The sequence below is a fragment of the Diospyros lotus genome, chromosome 3 (genome assembly GCF_014633365.1).
Source record: "Diospyros lotus cultivar Yz01 chromosome 3, ASM1463336v1, whole genome shotgun sequence".
Classification (NCBI taxonomy): domain Eukaryota; kingdom Viridiplantae; phylum Streptophyta; class Magnoliopsida; order Ericales; family Ebenaceae; genus Diospyros; species Diospyros lotus.
Window position 1 is genome coordinate 7,382,912 of NC_068340.1, and position 7,366 is coordinate 7,390,277.

The window sequence follows — 7,366 nt, forward strand, 5'->3', positions numbered from 1 at the left end:
TATTGTTTTGAGAATTATGTCAATTATGTCTAATTCTTTAAGATTAATTGCAATTACATCTTAATTTGCTTTGGCATGTATCTCTATTGACGTGGTAAGATGAGCTATCATACTAATGTGTCTTAATGTTGACTCATCAAACTAACTTATTTAAAATTTCAGGTCTAATCACCTAATTTATCCTAATTTTTTCGTCAATTTTTTATTTAATCATATTTTAAAAATTACTTCAACTTATGTGTAATACTTTAAGATTGATTGTAATTGTATTCTAATTTACCCTGACATGTCCCTCTACTTATATAGCGAGATAAGTTAACACGTTGATGCGTCTTAGTGTTAACTCATCAAGCCAACAATTCAAAATTCTAAAATGATGTCGTTTGCCTTACTCCAAAACAACCCTAGTGTCTTTTCCAGCAATTATCACATTGTTTCGCGTTGATTTTCTTGGGAAAATGGGGAATCCCTAGTTGGCTTATCTTCTCATGTTGTCTTTGATGTGGGTTTTGGCATTGCTCCACGATCAGTCTAGCTTGAGTGACATGACAATAATGTTGAAGTTGAGAGTGGTGCTAAACCTATAGACTTCTCTTGGGTCGATAGGATCAAACCTCTATGGTTGGAAACACGTTGGTTGTAACGACGACCAAGTTACCAAGGTCCAAATTAGGCATCACAGGGTCCCCTTTGACGAGCCTTGTGAACCTTACTACCTTAGAGAGATTTGAGGTCATGTCCAACCAACTCATCTAGTCAGACCCTACTCTCGTCAAGCTCAACTTGCTTCAATATCATGAGGATCTCTTTTTCCAGAGTAAGTGGCCATTTGGAGCATTTTAAATTTTGACGGAAGAAACTTCTCCATAATCTCTAGAGTGAAGGGAATTTTTCTCCTTTGTTGGTCTTCTCCTGGACACTAAATACAGACTAATCATTACCTTGATATTTTACTCTTGATATTAAAGTTTTGATGATAAAAATATTTCAAATATATTTTTATTATGTTTGCATCTCACAATCAAAAATCAATTTCAAACTTGTTGAAATAAGCCTAAATGTATGTCTTAAGGAAATTGGCAAAACAAAGTTGTAGGTTTTATACAACCTGATTTCTCGGCCAAACACAGATTAAGCGCGATACACAATAAACCAAAGTTTAAACAAAAAGTATAAATGCAAGACACAGAGATATACGTGTTCGGATCAATAGATCCTACTCACGGCAGAGGCTCCGCCTCTAGTCAATCCACTAGATCTCAAGTTTACAAACGATTACAAGACCATGAACAGTAAAATAGAAACAGTATTGCAATACAACTGAAAACAGAAACGAAAATAACAAGATCAAGGTAGATCTGTTCTATACCGATCTCACGATCAAGGCAAAGTTCTGTTCTATCAGTTTACAACCTCTCACGCCTCAGGCGTTCCAAAAACAAATAGAGATTTAAGCAATAGCTGTTCTTACCGTCAGATCTTACCATGGAAGCAACCAAAGAATCGAATGAAACATAGATCAGAACGAAGGATTCACGAATGGTGTCTCGCTTCAAGAATCGCCGACTTAGGGTTTTCAGAGAGAGAGCACAAGACAGAATATCAGAGAGTTCTGGAAATTAGGGCGCCGAGCTGCTCTTTTATAGCAGCGCCAATCATGGGCTAAACAGAAATGGACTCGGCCAGCAGCACACAAGGCAACATGGATGGGCTCGGCCCATATAACACAACAGCCCAAATAACATGCAGCTGATATATATTGATAACATATATATATATATATATAACAGCATATGATGAGACATTAATATTTAAATGAAACAAGTATAATAAAATACATCTCAGCAACATGTAACAGCATGCCAGAAATCTGATAAAAAAAAACATTTTGAATCACATAATATCAACAAATTCCACCTTGATTCAAGAATGGATTAAAAATTAGTGGATGTTGACTAGAGACCCCTGCAAATCTTCCACAGCTACGTTGGAAGAATATTGAGCAAGTCCAAAGCCTGCTCAAACTTTACTACAGGAACAGATTTAGTTAGGATATCTGCAGGATTTATCAAGGTAGAGATTTTTTCTATTTTTACCTGACCTTTAGCTATAATATCTCTAACAAAATGAAGGCGCACATCTATGTGCTTAGTTCTCTCATGGAAGGCACTGTTCTTTGAGAGATGTATAGCACTTTGGGAATCACAATAAATTTTAGGAATTTGGATACCTAAACCTAATTCTCTAATTATTCCCTGCAACCAGATGGCTTCTTTCATAGCTTCTGTTAATGCTACATATTCTGCCTCAGTGGTTGATAATGCCATTATGTGTTGGAGATTTGCTTTCCAACTTATCACGTTTCCACCCAAAGTGAAAACATATCCTGATAAGGATCTTCTCTTATCCAAATCAGCTGCAAAATCAGAATCACAGAAACCCTTAATGCTGCTGGAATTTTCAGCATTTGATCTAAACACTAAACCCTTATTCACTGACCCCTTTAAATACCTAAGGACCCACTTAACAGCTGACCAATGTTCCTTAGATGGATTGCACATGAATCTACTTACTAGGCTAACCCCATAGGCTATATCAGGCCTGGTACTTATCATGGCATACATGAGGCTTCCCACTGCATTAGAGTAGGGAACCTTCTTCATGTAGTCAGCTTCTTTTTCAGGTAAGTTTCCTTTTACAGCTTGGAGCTTCAAATGTGGAGGTATGGGGGTTGAAACAGGTTTGCAGCCTTCCATATCAAAGAGGCTTATTACTTTCTTTAAATAGCCAGATTGGGACAGAGACAATGTACCCTTTTTCCTATCTCTAGTGATATCTATCCCTAAAATACGCCTGGCTGCTCCTAGAGTTTTCATTTCAAATTCTGATTTTAATGCTTGAGTTAACCTATCTATTTCTCCCTTCTCTTTACATGCAATAAGCATATCATCAACATATATAAGGAGATATATAAACAGTTTTTCTTTAAACTGTTTATAATAGACACAGTGGTCAAAGTTACACCTAGTGTAATTTTCTTTGAGCATAAACTCATCAAATCTCCTATACCATTGTCTAGGAGATTGCTTTAAACCATATAAGGATTTTTGTAACAAGCAGACCTTATTTTCCCTTCCCTTTTCTATGAAACCTATAGGCTAGTCCATATATATTTTCTCTTCTAGGTTTCCATGAAGGAAGGCAGTCTTAACATCTAATTGTTCAAGCTCTAGATTATTTAAGGCTACTAAGGCTAAAACTAATCTTATAGAAGTATGCTTCACTACAGGTGAGAATACTTCATGGTAGTCTATGCCTTATCTTTGAGAGAAACCCTTGGCAACTACCCTAGCCTTGAATCTGGGTGGTTCTACACCTGGGATACCTGGTTTTCTTTTAAATATCCATTTACAACCTATAACTTTCTGGTCTTTGGGTTTATTTACAAGAATCCAGGTTTTATTCTTTTGAAGAGATTCCATCTCTTCCTTCATTGCCTTTAACCAGTTAGTTTTATACTTACTGGAACAAGCTTCTTGATAACTAAGAGGCTCTTCATGCTCTATTGAATCTCCAATGTTAAGAGCATAGGCAATCACATCAGCATGAGCATACCTCGAAGGAGGTTTAATTTCCCTTCTTACCCTATCCCTAGATAAGACATAATCATCCAATTCTGGAATGAGATCAGCTGAGTTTTCATTATCCTCACTCTCTATTTCAGTTTCAGTAAAATCTTGTGAGCTAGATTCTTGATGGCTATTATGGTTAGTCTCTACTATATTCTCATTATTTTTATCTCTTTCCACCTCAAGTTGAAATTTATCAGCTTGATCTTCCTTAGCATTTTCCACCTTATTTGGAGTATAGTATTCTGATTCTTTGAATACTACATCCCGGCTGATAACAGTTTTCTTTTCATCAATCAGCCATAATTTGTATCCTTTTACCCCTTGAGGGTATCCCAAGAATACAGCCTTCTTGGCTCTAGGGTCTAACTTCCCTTCTTTCTTATGGACATAAGCTATACATCCAAAAGGTCTAAGATGGTTAAGAGATGGGATTTTCCCACTCTATAGCTGCTCAGGAGTTCTAAATTCTATGGCGGAGGAAGGAGATCTGTTTATGAGATAACAAGCAGTTGAAACTGCTTCAGCCCAAAATTTCTTGGGCAAGTTTGAATCCTTTAAAAAACATCTAACTTTGTTTAGGATGGTTCTATTCATACGTTCAGCAACTCCATTTTGCTGAGGTGTTTCACTGCAAGTTCTATGTCTTGCAATGCCTACTTGTGTGCAGTAATTGGAGAATTCTTGATTACAGAATTCCAGGCCATTATCTGTTCTAAGGGTCTTTATTTTCTTGCCTGATTGTAGTTCTACATAAGTTTTCCATTCCTTAAATTTAGCAAAAGCTTCACTCTTATACTTAAGGAAATAGACCCAAACCTTCCTGGAATAGTCATCTATAAAGGAAAGAAAATATTGGGCACTAGAAAGGGAGCTAGGGACTTGGGGAGATCCCCAAAGATCGGAATGAACATACTCTAGAACATCTTTGGACTTATGTGTTGCAGAAGCAAACTGCAACCTGTGAGACTTGCCTAAGGCACATGTCTCACAAAAGTCTAGGTTTCCAATCTTCCTGGAATCTAGGATTCCTTGCTTACTTAATTCTAGAAGACCTTTCATTCCTATATGACCTAGCCTCCTATGCCACAACACAGTGTCATCTATTTCAGAAGATGAAACTGCAGCACACCCAGAGATTGACTCTCCTTGAAGGACATACAGTCCTTGCTTGCGGATTCCCTTAAGAACTACCATGGATCCTTTAAACACCTTGAGGACCCCATTTTCAGACTTATAAGACCCCCCATTAGAATCTAACATACCTAGAGCAATAAGATTTCTTCTAAGGTTTGGCACATACCTCACATTGTCTAAAGTCCTATATGTTCCATCCCACATTTTAAACCTAACTGACCCTAAACCGGTTACATTGCAGGATTGATTATTGCCCATTAGGACTTTGCCACCTTCTATATGCTGGAAGTTGAGCAACCAGTCTTTCCTAGGTGTTATGTGAAAAGTGCAACCTGAATCTAAAATCCACTCATTATCTATGGTATGTTCTGTTATAATTAAGCCTTCTGCACTATCATATCCATCAGAAATATTTGCTGCATCCTGATTACTTGGGTTTTCATTTTCTAGATCTTTCTTTCTCTTATAGCAGTTCTTTCTTATATGACCCTCTTTCTTACAATACCAACAGGTTCTTGTTTTTGAGGATCCTCTACTTGTTCCTCTTGATTTAGAGTTTGACCTTGTTTTACTCCTACCCCTTGAATTTCCTTTGCCTTTGCTCTTAGATTTCTGATCCCAATTACCCTTTACATTTAAGCCTTCTGCACTGTTTATTTTCTTGTCCTTCTTCTCATCTTCAAGATCCCTAGATCTTAAGGCAGACACTACATCCTCTAAGGATAAAGAAGTTCTACCATACTGCATTGCAGTCCTTAAATCTCTATATGATTCAGGCAAGGCATTTAGAAGAATTACAGCTTGATTTTCTTCTGAGATACACTCATCTATGTTTTCTAGACCTATTACAATGACATTAAAGTCATCTAGGTTTTCTTCTAGAGTTTTAGAGGTATTCATTTTAAAACCAAACAGTCTTCCTTTTAAGAAAATTTTACTTGTTAAAGACTTAGTCATATATAGAGATTCTAACTTATTCCACACCTTTAAAGCAGTCCTTTCCTTATTTACTTGTCTAAGGACTTTATCTGAAAGATTTAAGATTATTAGACTGTAAGCTAACCTATCCATTTTTCGCATTTCAGGGGTGGGTGGAGATTCTATTTTATCCTTCTCACCTGCAGAAGGTTCATCCAGTGCTTCAGAGCACTGGTTTTGAACCAATACTGCAGTCATTTTCTTTTGCCATAATGAGAAATCACCACTACCATCAAACTTATCTAATTCATACTTAGATGGAGCCATTATATGGACAGCAAAAAAAAAAAAAAATGGTAATATCAAGGGATATTTGAGGTTAATAGATACTTAATCAGGCAGGAATAAAAATAGGAACAGGCAGGTAAGAAAGACAGATAAGATATAAATCTTGTTCAAGATCAAGAAAGTACAGTTTGAATTAGAGCATGCAGTACAAATCTAACAGACTAAGATTCGACCAGTTTTGATACATACAAGGTTAGGGTAAAGAAAAATTATGAGATCAGAAAACCCTAAGATTTGAAGTTCTTACCAGATCTGAGGTTTTACCTTTTGGATTTGTGACAGTCTGACCGGGATCTTAGAACCTCGTGGCTCTGATACCACTTGTAGGTTTTATACAACCTGATTTCTCGGCCAAACACAGATTAAGCGCGATACATAGTAAACCAAAGTTTAAACAAAAAGTATAAATGCAAGACACAGAGATATACGTGTTCGGATCAATAGATCCTACTCACGGCAGAGGCTCCGCCTCTAGTCAATCCACTAGATCTCAAGTTTACAAACGATTACAAGACCATGAACAGTAAAATAGAAACAATATTGCAATACAACTGAAAACAGAAACGAAAATAACAAGATCAAGGTAGATCTGTTCTATACCGATCTCACGATCAAGGCAAAGTTCTGTTCTATCAGTTTACAACCTCTCACGCCTCAGGCGTTCCAAAAACAAATAGAGATTTAAGCAATAGCTGTTCTTACCGTCAGATCTTACCATGGAAGCAACCAAAGAATCGAATGAAACATAGATCAGAACGAAGGATTCACGAATGGTGTCTCGCTTCAAGAATCGCCGACTTAGGGTTTTCAGAGAGAGAGCACAAGACAGAATATCAGAGAGTTCTGGAAATTAGGGCGCCGAGCTGCTCTTTCATAGCAGCGCCAATCATAGGCTAAATAGAAATGGACTCGGCCAGCAGCACACAAGGCAACACGGATGGGCTCGGCCCATATAACACAATAGCCCAAATAACATGCAGCTGATATATATTAATAACATATATATATATATAACAGCATATGATGAGACATTAATATTTAAATGAAACAAGTATAATAAAATACATCTCAGCAACATGTAACAGCATGCCAGAAATCTGATAAAAAAAAACATTTTGAATCACATAATATCAACAAAAGTGAAACATATCTTAAATCAAATCTTTTGAAAGCAATATGAAAGATTTTTCTTAAGGCAAAACCAAGTCTCTATCAACTATATTAAATATTTTTCGTATGGTTTGTCGACTAATAGAATGGTAGTTTCTAAACTTTTAAAAATTTGCCTTGATCTGTCAACTAATTCCTTGGATTTGTCGACTAACAGAATGCAT